Genomic DNA, 15,358 nt, shown 5'->3' with positions numbered 1-15,358 from the left:
TTTAGGGTTTCAAGAAAACTCACACTGCATGTGCCTCAGGTCTCACCTTGGCAGCTGAGACAAGCCACCCTAACACACTTGGCAGCACTTTAGTGTCAGCCTTGGCAGTATAAATGTCCCTAGGTCTACCCAATGGCTGAGAAGATTCTAAACTAACACGAGTCTCATAAGTGTCCAGATTAAGGGTATTGTACAGAAACACACCATATATAATATAAATCAATTATGTACTATTAGTCATTTAAAATAAATGCACCAGTACATCAATCTGATTGGAGCTAAGGGCATACACTGTCTAACAGAAAGGACAATTAAGAGATTCAAAATAAGGTGGATCAAATTTAAAAATTATATTTTTCACAACTTTTAGAGAAGCATGACCAAGTTGTTGATGCCACTCTCGCAAGGAGGTTTTCTTGCCTACAAAAGTTGTTGAATTGTTTGTCTTATGTTGAATTGCTCTAGGAAACTGATAGAGTCCATCTCTACTGGGTCCTTGGAGTAAAACTCTCCATGTATGATCCTTCAAGACAAAGAAATCCGGATGAAATTGAAAGATCAAATTATTATCCTTGGTAAATCTACTTATAGAGAGAAAATTCTTAGTAAGAGAAGGAACGTGAAAAATATTCTTCAAGGCAAAATGACTATGATTGCAAACTAGAGAAGATGACCGTATATTATTTATAGTCAAACCTACTCCATTATCATCAATCTTGACTTGATCAGAACCTTGATTTTTGGTTCAAACTTGTAGGTTATCAACATCCGGTGTCATATGATGAGTGGCGCCCACTATCTGAATACCAAATTGGATCAAATCCTAATCCAGATATAGAGCCATTATGGGATACACCGCCATGAAAGGTTGTAGGATCTGTTGGATGTGAATTTCTCTCTCCTTGATATGAGAGATCAAACTGTTTGTAACACTTCAGTGCTCCATGGCCTAGTTTGTTACAAAGTTGACAAGTAATGCTATTTCCTTTTCCACGACCTTGTTCATAGCCTAAGGGTTGACCACTGCACCCCTGCCTCTGCCATGATTATTGCCACCCTTGTTTTGATTATAGGAGTTCTGAGATGACTGAAAATTGTTAGTCACATTTTTATTATTCATAGCAACATTCGCATTAGGACTCTCACTAGAAAAATTATGTTGTAAAAGCCAAGCTTCAACACTCAAAAGTAACCTAAGAACATCACTAATGTTGAGTTGATTTGCATCAGCTCGATTTGTAATGGCTGTAATAAGGGATTCATACTCACTTCCCAAACTAGATAAAATATATAGAACCAGATCTTCCTTTGCTATTGGTTCTAAAACTGTAGAAAGGTTATCTGCAATGGTTTTGGCTTTTTGGACATAATCACTTATGGAGAGATTTCCTTTCTTGAGGTTCCAAAGTTGGCGCCTAAGTTGTAGTACCCTGCATCGAGAATGAGAAGAGAATGATCTTTCCAGAGCACTCTAGACTTTGGTAGTTGTAGAAAGTCCAAAAACTTGTTCCAGGACTCCCTTAGTTAGAGAAGAAAGAAGACAACTTAGAGCTTGCTGGTCTAACTGTACCCAGGTAGAGAACTCTGGATTTAGAATTTTCTTCTTGTTATCATTGGGATATAGTATCTCTTCTGAGGGAGGTTTTATCGATCCATCACTTAGCCACATCAACTTGTGGGCTTGAAGTATTGGAAGCAATTGAGCCTTCCAAAGAAGAAAGTTGTCACCATTAAGCTTGATTGTCAGATAATGAGAGACGTTGGGAATTGAGTTGATGCTCATAAGTAGAGAAGTGGTTTGGGAAGAGGTTGAGCTTGAGCTCATTGTTTCAGATGCAATGGAGGTGTTGTAAACCATGGCTCTGATACCAAGTTAGAAAATAATATGAAGAGGATGGTCTCAAATAATAGGTCGAATTTCATTAGCTATAAAGAGAATATAAAATGTTAAATATATACAAGACTAATAAGGAATAAATTAGAAATAATTACAAGTATAGAAATAAAAAAATAAGGAAGGAGCTTCAGTAGGAAACTTCCTAAGAGGAGAGTTTCCTTTTTGCTTTGATTGGTCTCTCTTTGATAAGAACTCTTTGTATAGTAGTTGGTCCATCTTTAGCAGTTAGACTAGAGCCTTATTTAGTAAGAGATCTAGTTCTCTCTTCGGTAAGAGATCTAGAGCTCTCTTTAGCAGGAAGGCTAGAGCTGTCTTTAGTAAGAGGAGGAGGGCTAGGGTTGGCCGACTCCTTAATAATCTCAAATGGGTACTGAGGTGCCACCTTTTGATCCTCCCTCCTTGTTTTGGTTAGAAGTGTCACCGTTTCTCTCTCCCTCGTTCCCATTCTGGTTAGAAGTGGGCCTATCATCTAAAGGTAGAAGACAATGGATGGTATCTTCATTAGCCCAAAATCTCAAAGACCTCAACCAGTTCAATCTCAAGGTAGAAGACAATGGATAAGGGTAGTTTTGACATTTTCAAAAATGTTAAGTTGCACAAGTAATCACATTATCAGATAACTAACGGTTGATTAACAATAGGGACCAACTAAACACTTTTTGAAAGTTCAGATATTGCAGTGACATGTTTGAAAATTCGGATACTAACTTAACACTATCACTTAAGTTCAAGGTACTAAAGTAAAATTTTCCCTTTCTTTTATTATTCAAAACTCAATAATCGATAATCTAATGAAGAAAATTTCCACATCATTATTGTTTGGGCACCTGCATAGTTTTATGAGATTATTTTTTCAAAACTTCATCTCAGTCACTCGACAAAATTACCCAGATTTTGGACGTGCTTCTATATATAGAAGTCTCTTCAAATCGACAATCCAACCCATGTTTTTTGTGAAAGCTCCTCCTGAAAAAACAAAGGGTGTGGTGGTACATATTTCGATAGTGCTTTTGCTTCCTTATACTAGAGTCTTTTCAAACTGACAATCCAATCCTTGTCCTCTTTTCTATAAACATTTTTAGGGTGATTTATTGGTTCTTTGGTTCTATTTCTACAAGATTCATGATTCTGGGTTGATGAAAATGATTTGTTATCCTGAAGATAGGGTTTAAAGTATTAGAAATGTAAGGTGCATCTAGAAGGTAATTTAAGAGATATAGGGAAATGCCTTGAATATGTATAGATAAGGATGAAAAATCAAGATATGCATGGATATAGTAGAAAAAAAAAAAAAAAATCTTTCCAAAAATATGTTAACAACAACGAAAATGGATTTTATATAATTATAACTAATTTATTTTAACATAAAAACTATACCTTAATGGTTTATATAAAATATCATGACTTAATTGATATGTATGTATGTATATATACTAAATTTATTAGTTAATATTTTTTGAAGCCATTTATTAGGTAATATTTATTATGTATAGAAGTTAATATATATTTATAAATAAATATAATTTGTATAAACATCCACTGTTGGTTGCTTTTCATTGTTTGCGTTAGTTGGTTGTTTTAATTAGAGATTCTGATTTTGTTGCCGGAGAGATGTGCCTTTTGTTGAGTGAAGCTTTGAGGTGTTTGCGATGTGAATAGATGGTCGTATGCATTTTTCTGGAAGATCGGTTGCCGGAATCTGAAGCTTCTGGCTTGGGAAGAATGTTATTATGACCATGCATGGTATTCCCCAAGCTTTTGGTTTGGGAAGAATGTTATTATGAGCATGCACGGTATTCCCCAAAAAGTCGCCTTTCTCTTTCTCAGCTTGGGTGTCAAGTGGATGAAGTCTGTTCTCTGGTTAACAAGATGACGATAAATAACCAGGTCCATGTGGAGATGCTTTGTGAAGAAAGGGGATTGTTTCTTGAGATTATTGATATAATTAGAGGGTTAGGGCTGACCATTCTGAAGGGGGTAATGGAGGCCCAAAATGACAAGGTCTGGGCATGATTTGTAGTTGAAGCAAACAGGGATGTAACAAGGGTGGAAATATTTCTTTCGCTGGTGAGTTTGTTAGAGCAAACCCTGAAGAACGGTTCAATAGCATCCAAAGGCATTGACGATGGCACAATGATAGCACATAACAACTTCCACCAAGCTTCCATTCTAGCAACTGGTCGAGGGATGGCGATGAACTACCTCATAACGTTTCTCTTGATTCCAGCATGTTGTGACCAGGCATGAACTTGATGTTGGTCTACCATGACTAGCATGAAATTTGGCATCTCGAGTGGTTCTAACACTAGGGTGTTTGACTAATTTTGCATTTTGTGAACCCGACACTAACTGACCTCTAGGGGAGGAGTGGTTTAGGGTGGGTAAATCTCCTCAACAGCATGGATAGGGGGCAAATTTTCCTTGCATGTTTCTAGGACCTAGAAACTAAAGCCATATTAGGTCTGGTGTAAAGAAAAATATATCTACAGGTTCTTGATAGCAGTAGCACAGTGATAGTGGCCAATGGGTGCCCTTGTTTATCCAGAGATGAGATAATAGAAGAAAGGGGTTGTTTTTTTTGCTTTTTGGGGGGGAAAGGCTTGTGTTTTGGTAGTAGTCTCCCACTCACCGAACTTGGGGGTATGGATGTAGTGTTTCTGACTGTTGTAGTTTTTTGGTTATAGTCTCCTTTGTCATAGATGCTTGTTAAATGTAAATTGAGGGTGGGAAATGAAAATCAAAGGGCTGAGGTGTATATTTTATCAAAAAAAAAAATATTAGCTTTTGTTTGGATTGTATTAAATTAGTTTAGATATGTCCTCATTGTTGGATTTAATTAGCTTGATCTATTAGGGCCAAAAGTGTTTTGGTTGAAATTTAGTTGGCTAGATTTAGTCTTAGAAGCTGGCTATGGCATTCTTCTTGGCTGATAAAATATATAGGAACATGCTAATTAAGAAAATATGGACAAAATCAGTAAATACTACAATTTTAGGGTAGAAATAATATTTTTTGAGAGATTTTTTTTACTTTAAATTGTTTTGCTTTTTTTAATATTCGACTAAATAATTAAGCTTTCTTGAATTTTAGAGAGCATGGAAGTTTGTAACTAATATATTTTGTTTTTTTTTTTTCATTTTTTCAATTTTGAAGCCCTTTGCATGAGGCATATGCCTCATGAGAAGGATAGGCGTTTTGGCTTTGCCTCACCTCAAGGTGTGTTAGTGCCTTGCCTCAAAGCCTTTTTTGAATTGTAGTTTTGTGTAATAAAGTTGGGAGATATGGAGAAACTTTAATTTTTATGAAGAAGATGATGAGCTATTTGTGTGGCACAATTGGTATACAGAGAAACTCATAGTCCATAGTGAGAGAGAGAGAGAGAGAGAGGAGAAAGGTTTAAAGAAAAGAACATTCAATGCATTGTTTGAATGACCTCCAAACTTGATTTTTCTTTATGGTTTTACCATTTTTCTTCCTAATTCAATGCATTGTTTGTCTTCTCCAATTGCCACATTTCTATTTGTGATATTTTGCGAAATTAAAGGTCATATTCTTCTTTAAATATAAATATTTACTATCAATTTTTTCTATCATGCAATCAGAAGAAGTCATGTTATGTGATCAAGAGGAGTGGGAAATAGCTTGAAAGGAAAATAAGAGAAAAAAAGGAGTGTTTTTCTGACATTAGGGGTGGAATTGGAATTTTGATCTTTAAACTTTAGATTTTAAATTGTGCATTGGATTTTGTCATGAATTTGTTGAATGGTGATCTTGGAATGGATGGATGATGAGAGGGAGGTACTCTCGGACATTAGGGGTGGAATGGATGAATGAATGCATACATTGGAGTGCTTTTTCTTTGCAGTTGACCTCACCCCTGAACCCATTCCCTGTAACCACTGCAACCCACTACCGAAAACTAGCATGAAATCAGCCCCGAAACTATCAACCTTGATCCATGCCATTGCTGCAATTTGCAGCAGAAAACCTACTCAAACTCAACCCAAAACCTCACCCTTTGGTCCATGTTTCTTATCTGAACTGTGGCTGATTTTTCTTTGTCTTTAATAGTTAATCTTCAGAATATTCAAAGGCCATCACTAGTAGAGGAAATGTGAAATAGAGTATGGGGTATGAGTTGATTTGAGCAAAGGAACAAAGGTATTAAGCAATTTGTTAATCCAGAGGGACTCTAAAATTAAGATGCAATAAAATTAGAATCTTCCATGGTTTCCCACCCTGTGGAAGGAAGGAGTCAATTCCTTTTGTTAGAGAATAAAACCTATTCAAGGACCTCATTTAACAACTTAAAGCTTTTAGGTTGAATGGTTCTTTGAGACCTATCATTTCAAGAAATCAAATAAAAATACAGAAAAACAAATATCATTCTTATGATTTGGGCCTGTGAAATTTTGATTATGACATAAAATTGAGTCATATAAATCTCCAAGAGTAGTTAATGAGAGACAAAACTCATATATATAGGTGTTATATGATGGATATCTCTTAATTTCTTTGAAGATAGGGCTCTTCTTAAAAGCTTCATCTCCATTAACGTGTTAATGTTACCAAATAAATTTCTTCTAATAGGATTGGTCCTTGATTGGTTGCAATCTCTGAGAGTCATTCCCTTGACCTTGAGTGTCTCCAAAAGCATTTTTGTTTTTTGTTTTGGGTGTGGTTGGAAGAGTTGAAAATTTTTATCATGAATTGGAAAATCTCCCATAGGAGAATATTTTTGTTTTCAGTTCCATGGAAAATAATTTTATAATATGACATCATGTGTCCCTTCTCTAAATATACTTGTGTGTTTGAGCTAATTCAATTGATGCAGAAGTGAAAGGCAGAAAGGAAACCTGGATCCATTCCTTACTAGATTTGTATGGTCTATCCAGAGTGGTTCTTATTTATTTATTTTGACCGCTCTGTCTGGTAGCTCTTATGATAAAAGAGCAATCAGATTTCACAAATCCATTTGAATCTGGCTCAATTTCATTTCCCTGTGAAAATCTTCAGCAATTCCAAACCCAATTAATTGTTGAATTGAGACCAAGGGGCACAATATTAAGCTTATTCTAGCAAGCCCAATATCCAGAGTGGTTCTTATTTATTTATTTTGACCGCTCTGTCTGGTAGCTCTTATGATAAAAGAGCAATCAGATTTCACAAATCCATTTGAATCTGGCTCAATTTCATTTCCCTGTGAAAATCTTCAGCAATTCCAAACCCAATTAATTGTTGAATTGAGACCAAGGGGCACAATATTAAGCTTATTCTAGCAAGCCCAAGAAGTTGATTGCCAACTCATGTAGGTCTCATATGATTTTTGAAATAGTAAAGATATTTTTTTTAAAGAAAGATGATTTTATACGAAAGATTTTCCCAGTATAATTTGATTGGATCATCAAGGTTTGATTTGATTCCACTTGTTTTCTTAATATTTGAGCACTTTTAAGTTCTGTTCGGCTTCTTTTGTTGGGTATACTTAAACTTAGCCTCAAATAAGCAAGATGAGGGTGTTTAATTCCATTTTGATTTTGATCTTTCTCAACCCATCCAGTTTGAAACTTGCCCCTGTAAGAGTAACTGAGCCTAGGAAGTCATACTTGGAGTCCTGTTGGGCCACCAAATATACCACCAAGTCTTAAGATTTCTAGGTTGTTGAAATCGCTTTCCTCATTTGGGAAGTCCATGTGTTGTGTGTTCTACTCTTCAAAGATTTGTTAAGTTTGCTATTTGTTTGGTTTCCCATACTGGTATCAGCTTATGTAGTTGACTTTTTAGTTTTACATTTAAGATAAAAAAAAAAAAGCTAGAGCACAGATCTTTCTTTTTCCATGTGGTAAAAAGATGTGGTTTGATACTTGGCACATGAGAAATGGGTGTCATGGTTGACATCCCAGGAGTATCTCCATGCTAGATGGATCAATAAGAAAATCTGTTCTGCTGTACGAAAAAGTATCAATAAAGATCACCAAGAATCAACAGTAATTATATATATTATTTGTTGTCATACATGTAATACACTTGCAACATGCTGCTGAAAGCCATGATCTGGGGCCACAGAATTTGTAGAATATTCTAGCACCTGTCTCCTCATGCATGTTTATTATCAGAAGCTACCATTCTATTGGTCCCACCTTGATTATTAATGAGCTCAAAACATTAACTTAGAACATGTTTGCACTTTGCATGTGCTTATGCTGCATACATGGGAGACAAAAATTATATTGATACCATTCAAAAGCTCCAAGGTTGAAGAGTGTATAGATTATATTAGATGAGAGCAGTGTATGGTGGTTATATGTACATATTCACAGAAAGATAGTTTGATTCTAATTGGAAGAGAGATGCTGGAATGTCAACTCAGCAGAGTCTCTTCTGAGCCCAGCCTATCTGAAAATCACTCTTTCCACCTTGCCCACCAACTATTCAAAAGAAAGAGGTTTGTTTCCAAAAATCCTCCTGTTCCTTTCCTTCCATATACTCTGCAAACAGCAAAGGGCACCATAGACCATAAATGCTTTCCACTTGTACAGGACACAGCTTTCTGCCAAGAATTGAACAGACATTGAACTCTGTCTGACTTCACCCAGCAGACCCCAAAACACCTAACAAGATGCATCCATATCTTATAAGAAAAAGGGCAATGAATCAGCAAATGGTTCACTGATTCACCTGCTTCTCCATATAAATGGCATACACAAACCTCATATCCCTAATCAACAGGCGGTCTACTGTGGGAACCTTCTCAAGAATTGCAGTCCAAACAAAGAAGGCCGTCTGGATGGGATGCCAGCTCTCCATATCCATTTCCTCTGCACCATTGTCCATTGGAGAGTCAGGTGCCTCTAAAAGGGTGTGAACACCCCACCTTTGGATCCATACCACCAGCATACTTTTTTGGGTCTTGGCCTTTAATGATTATATTACCTTTCAAAAAGAAAAAAGAAGGTTGGGCCCCTCCCCTATTAGGTAGGACTGCACAGTAGTTGGGTCTTCAACTGTTCAATACGTATAACACACAAGTAACTAGGGACCTAGACTTTATGAAATGATTCATAAAGAATAAAGGAATGATGTCGGTTGCACTAATGCAGCTACTGTGTTTTGTGTTAGTTCCATCTACATGCACAAAGGGACCAAATTCGCCTTGAAATCATGGCTTGATGATCATGAAATTGCTGTCACCTGTATCAGTGACCAAGCCGAATACAATTTTCAACAGATTGGGCCGGATTGATGGGCTTCTAACCTGGATTTTGGATAGCCGTTTTGAGCCTACCAACTACCAACCTGTTAATGCCGTGTTGCCATAAATATTTGAACCACATCCACCCTTCTGTGGCCCAGATTTGAGTTTGAAATGGGCCTGTGCCCAGGCCCTTTTGTTGGGTTGGGGAAATCTGTTAGCACTATCTAATTTATATCAGCATAGACATCTCTGAGTAACAAATTAAATCAACCCCAATAGAATTACAATTTACATCGTGCCCCTCAATCAAAGACTTCAGTTGGTGTCCAAGGATTAGGTTTCTTCTGCGTTTGTACATTACTCATGGTAGTTTCAGGTTTAATGTTATTGACCCACTTAAGGGATTTGTTTACATTTACAGAAAATTTGACTTTTTGGTTCATAATTCAATTCCTACGTCATGTGATCCCTGTAACTCAAGTTCTCCAGTGCTGAATACACATTTATCTGTTTACACCGGCTGAAACGCTAAGTCTAATGGTGTATGGTTAAACCCTACCCACCACCCCAAGCTGGGTTTTTAGTTCTCTACATCTGGTTCGTATTTTAAAGTTTAAACATTGGAGTTGTGCTTCAAAATTTTTGTAGATTATTTGTCCCCATTCAAATGCCGATTCAGTTAAAATACTTTTGTCATGTTATCCTTGCGCAATCCTTACTGCATCATCAATTATGGGTTTATGGGCTTACAATTCCATGGTGGTTCAGCTTATGAGTTATCCAGTAACGAAACAACGCTACCCATAATTCCCCGTTTCCATTTTTATTGGTTTCTAATGGTTTAATTACATTTTCCTATTCAAAAGAGATTCTCGTTTGCTATTTTCTTCTGGCGTCTAAATGTATTGGTTGACTCCTTAGCAAGATCTGGGGCTGTAAGGATCAGTTGGTCTGGGGTTGACAAGGCCGGGAATCAATTTGTAACTTTTTTCCTTTTCTTTTTGATTGTATTTGTAATCTTCTGGCCTGCTGCCTGTTTGGGTAGTTAGGAGTTTTTATTGAAATGATTTGGCTGTTCGGGTTCCATTTGATGTGTTTGGCAGTGTCCTTAAAGCCGGAACTTTTTTTTATTTGCAAGTTTCACCTTCTTTTTAAAACTCTTAATTCTTGAACTTCACACCAGGTTGTTTGCAACTCTTTTGTAATCATTCTAAGATTTTTAAATTTCTTTCAAGTGTTCTTATATATGGTGCCACAACCACATTGTGTAGTCTATCCCAAATAGTAGAATGGTAAACTTAACCTCTTGATAACTGTGAAATTTCCCCTAGTCATTCCATATCAACCCTAAGCAAAGACCAATGTAAAAAAGTAGGAGATACTTAATTGGGTCAAGATTATTTCTAAGAGGTATATGTTGAGGTACTGATAATTTGTGAGGAACCTTTAATAAGACCCCATGGACGTCATAAGGCAATTGAACATCTGTTGGAGTTACTATTGCTTGGCCTTCGTTTTTGGTAAATATTACAAATTTATGTATAATTATTTTTATTTCATTTTTTGTTGTTATATGTGATTAGATAGCCAATGGCTATTAATTTACAAAAATTATACTAATTTACTTTGTTTTCTTTTCTTTTTATTGCTATTCTTTACAGGTTGTAGAGGAAGAAAAGATTGGATGAAGACTACAAGGAGCTTTTTTTGAGATGTTGAAAGGAATTTCTTTTGGATTACTCTATATTTGATTTGTAGGTTGTTAAAAAAAGATGTCATCTACTCAAAAGGAAGAATGAATATAATGATGGGCTAAATGTTGTGTTTTTTTTTTTTTTGTTTTTAAAATGATGCTGGAAGTCAATTGGAATGTTGTGGATAAGATGTATATTTTTGGATTTTATATATAGTTTCAGATTGGTTTTATGTTTTGATTGAATATATTTTCATACAGGTGTATCAATTGGAATTTTTATGTAGCAATATTCACAATATATTGTTTTTTTTTTTAAATGAAACCTTTTTGGAGGCGGCCAAAAGTGGCTCTAAATATTAAAGCATACAGATTTTTCCTATTCTTTGGTTCCTTTTAAAGGTGCATTAAATTGCCGCAAAATCATTTAGAGGCATTCAAATGCACCTCTAAAGTGAACTTTTAGATGCACTTTTAACTACCTCTAAACAAGACTTTTAGCGTCAGTGCAATAGAGGCAGTCATATGTGCCTCTAAAAGTCCAATTTAGAGGTGGATTATAAAATTGCCTCTAATGCTTCTCCAAGTGCCACTAAAACCTTTAGCGACAGAGCTTTTAGAGGCACATACTTGGCTACCTCCTATAATCTTTAGAGGCATTTTTTAAGTTTTTAGAGATAGTTTTGGCTGCCTCTATAGATGAATTTTCCAGTAGTGAATTAAGGATGGCATAGTGGTGGACTAATAGTTGTTGTAAATAAATTATGGTTTTCAACAATCTATTTGGGTGGTGTATTAAATGAGTCATAGGGAAATTAAATTTGGATTGTATCGGCTCATACATGTGGTCCGTTCGGGATTGTATCAGTAGATACAAACCCAAAATGATCCAATATGAGGCCGATACAGGCTCGTATTGGTTCGGCACAAACAAAAAGCATGAAACTATGTAATTCTACATGCTCCGTGTATTGGTCTCCTATCTTAATGGTATGTATTAGCTAATACGGACCAATATGTTGTGAAATTTTAAACCTTTGTTGAAGCTAGTATGAATTCTCAAGGTTTGAAGAAGTTTGTTGAAGAGAACCAAAAATTAGTGGTCAAGTGTGCCAGCCTTTTGAATCAATGTTCAAAGTGGGAGAAGGAATGCTCATTGAATGAATGTGATAGGGAGGTGTTGCTGGGGTTTGACAATGAAGTTGATGAAAGGGCCAAGGAGGTTGAAATTCAATCCTTAAAATTGAGGATGAGTTAAAAAGTGTTGCAGAGGAGTTACAATTCAACAACATAAGTACGTTCTTTGGAACTGATTGGAGAAAAAACTTATATGGAGGTTTAGGAGACACTAGATTCTAAATTCTAGAGAGGGAAAGGGATTCATAATCCCAATTCATTTAAGGTTATTTCATTAGCAAAATTGTCATTAGGCTTTATTTTGAAAATTTAAAGAATAATAAAGGGCAAAATCGATTGCAAAAGCGTAGCTTTGGAATTATGAAAAATTATATTAGTCACATGACATCACATGCGAACGGATTGCACACAAACGGTAAGGGAGGATTTTGTCCATTGTGAGAAAACTTAAGGTATATATCTTAAATAATTCTTTAAATAGGGTATTTTTTTATCTATTTGCTAAACCATACAAGTACTTTAAGGTTTTAACCCATATTTTAATTAGTATATTTTATTTATATTTTCTTATTAGTTTATTAATATTCTATTAATTTATTATTAATTAAAAGCTAGTATGTTAGTATTTTATTATTAATTTATTACAATACTTTTGTTTTATTAATATTTTAATAATATTTTTATTATTTTAATTATTAATATATCCTTATTTTATGATTATTATCTTATTATTACTTTTAGAATATTTTGTTAATACTTTATTTTTATTATATTTAATAATTAATAACTTTGTTTAGTATTATTAATTTATTCATATTTTATTGTGGCACTGTTATTTTATTATATATCATTTATTATTATTATTATTATTATTATTATTATTATTATTATTATTATTATTATTATTATTATTATTATTATTGTTGTTGTTGTTGTTGTTGTTGTTATTGTTATTATTATTATTATTATTATAATCTTATTATTAATTTAATAATATGTTATTTTATTAACATTGGGGTTTGAGGGTTTTTTGTCATGAGTTCTTTACTTCTTGATAGACTCTAGGATGGGAATCCCATTCCACCAAGAATGGAAATCGGAATTCCATTCCAACCAAACAAATGGTTGAAAACGGAATAAGTTATAATTATAGGTACCTATCTCAGGGAACCAAACAGACCCCTAGTATTTGGTAAAAAAAATGTTGACATAGTCGAAGATAATCAGACCCAAGCTTTTGAACTGATGATTCGTTTGACCTAGCCAATAGGCCATGTGTTGCATATTAAATGTATATGCAAACATTTGGAGGCCATAATTTTGCACTTAAATGTCTAATTGGGGAGATCTTTTCTTTTGACTTTGGGTATAACATTTGCATATCTATATGTCCCAAGGGCAAAAGGTGCCTTGCCTTGCTATTTCTCAAAAAAAAAAAAAAAAAAATTGGCCTCAAATCATAATTTTTAGAATTTTTTTACAAATAAAAATTAAAAATGAATTAAAAATATAAATTTAAGATAAAATAATGCATATATTACATGTAATATATAAATTATACATTAAGTATTTTAAATATTTAAGTAATATTTAAAAAAATTTTAACATTTAACATTGATAAAGTAAAATAAATAAAATAGAGCACTAATAGATAATATGGAAAATAATTATTTCATTAAGTAACTAGCAATAAATTATTATTTTTATTAAAAATATTAATATAATTTATCCAAAATACCAAATTACTAAATTAATTTTATAAAAAATCACTAAAATAAAGATTAATTATTTTAAAAAACATTGCATTCCTTCCTTATAATAGTTATCAATTTCTATCGTTTTACTTTCCCTTGACAAATCTATGTATTGCATCAGTTCCTCCTATTGTATTTGAAGAAATGTTGATTTATTGTAACATTTTCCAATGAAATAGGTTTTCAAAATTTGGATTTTTTGAACATGATAGTTGTTCAACGGGCTGTGAACCAATGATAAGGTTCCATGCTAGTAATAAAATACATGGGGCCCATATCTTTTATAGTGGGAACCATGAAATTATTACTAGCATGGAACCTCATCAATGGTTCCATAGCCCGTTGAACAACCATCATGTTTAGCTAATCCAAGTTCATTGCAGCTTTGTATTGGGAACATCTTTCGATTGAGGACAACATGCAAATATGTTCTTGATGTTTGGTTTTAAAGTCTATGAGGTTGGTGTGAGTAGCGTTTTATAAGGAGCAATTCCGGTCTCCATCTTCACATGATGGAGAAAGGTTTTAAAAACTGACTCGAAAATAGAACCACTTTGGCCACTAGTTTCTAGGTCAGCGGTTTGATCATACAGGTCAAACAGTTCAAGCGGTGTGAGGTATTTAAGCCTTGGATTAGAATGTTAAGGTAAAAGGTTATGAGAAAAGAGAGGGGTAGGTAGTTGTTGGGTGAGGAAAGAAAGAAAAAAAATGAAAGACAGAAAGTGAATGGAAGGGACATTCATCTATGGATGGCCGAACCATGCAGGGTGGCTGGGCGAAATTTCAAAAATTTATTTCTCCCTTTCGAGAATCCTATTCCTTGTTTTAGAAAAACTGCCTTTTTCAAGGTTCGTTCTTGAAACAAATCGGACCAAATCTGAAACTAAGATTAGGGAGAGGTATACTTGATACGAAATCCACACAAAAGCTCCTCCCAATGTAGGTGTTCACTTCCAAAGAAGTTACCAAATCCTTCATCCACTGAAGATGACACAGCTTAGGGTGAGGAAGAATCAAACACTGCTCGACAAGAGAGGACCTCTCCCTCGGCTGCAATGTACAGTGTTACACTCTCTGCTCACATGGATCCTGGGAATTAAAACCTTTTGCAAACATTTTGTGAAACAATAATATATATGTATATCTCTATATATTTTGCAAAACAAATCTCAACAAGTTTGAAATCAACTGCCGGCAATTTAAGTTTCCATCAGAGAGAATGCATTCCCCAATCATTCACTTTGTTCGACAAATGGGTTGAATTCTCAAACTACCCCAACATACCTAGGTTTTGACCCCGCTAAGGATCTCATTGATTGGCATATCAAAGACAACCCAATTGGGCACCTAGTGTAGTACCATAATCGAGTCTAGGGGTTAGGTGTAACATTCTAGTTTTGCCCATCTGTCCCCAAGGTCTAGAGGGTAATACTGAAATTTGGTCTAATTCAGGGTTTCAAGAAAACCTATATTGCATGTGCCTCAGGTTGCATCCTGGCAGCTGAGACAAGCTACCCCAACCCACTTGGCAGCACATCAGTATCAGCCTTGATAGGATAAACCTCCCCAGGTCTATCTAATGGCTGTGAAGATTCTAAACTACTACGATTCTCACAAGTGTCCAGTTTAAGGGTATTACACAGAAACACACCACAATAACATGGATCAATTATGCACTTTAT

At 34.8% G+C, this 15,358-nt stretch overlaps 1 long non-coding RNA gene across 1 annotated transcript; it reads left to right on the top strand.

Moving 5' to 3' along the window:
* The first annotated feature begins 3,497 nt into the window (after positions 1-3,497).
* LOC148872425 (uncharacterized) lies at positions 3,498-11,043 on the top strand. Its single transcript, XR_016106781.1, has 2 exons — positions 3,498-4,138; positions 10,754-11,043. It is a non-coding gene; the product is annotated as an uncharacterized LOC148872425 (long non-coding RNA).
* The last annotated feature ends 4,315 nt before the right edge of the window (positions 11,044-15,358 follow it).

Source organism: Nelumbo lutea, chromosome 2 (assembly GCF_056320005.1).
Source record: "Nelumbo lutea isolate HS-2025 chromosome 2, American lotus-T2T, whole genome shotgun sequence".
Classification (NCBI taxonomy): domain Eukaryota; kingdom Viridiplantae; phylum Streptophyta; class Magnoliopsida; order Proteales; family Nelumbonaceae; genus Nelumbo; species Nelumbo lutea.
This window is presented reverse-complemented; position numbering and strand designations above follow the sequence as displayed.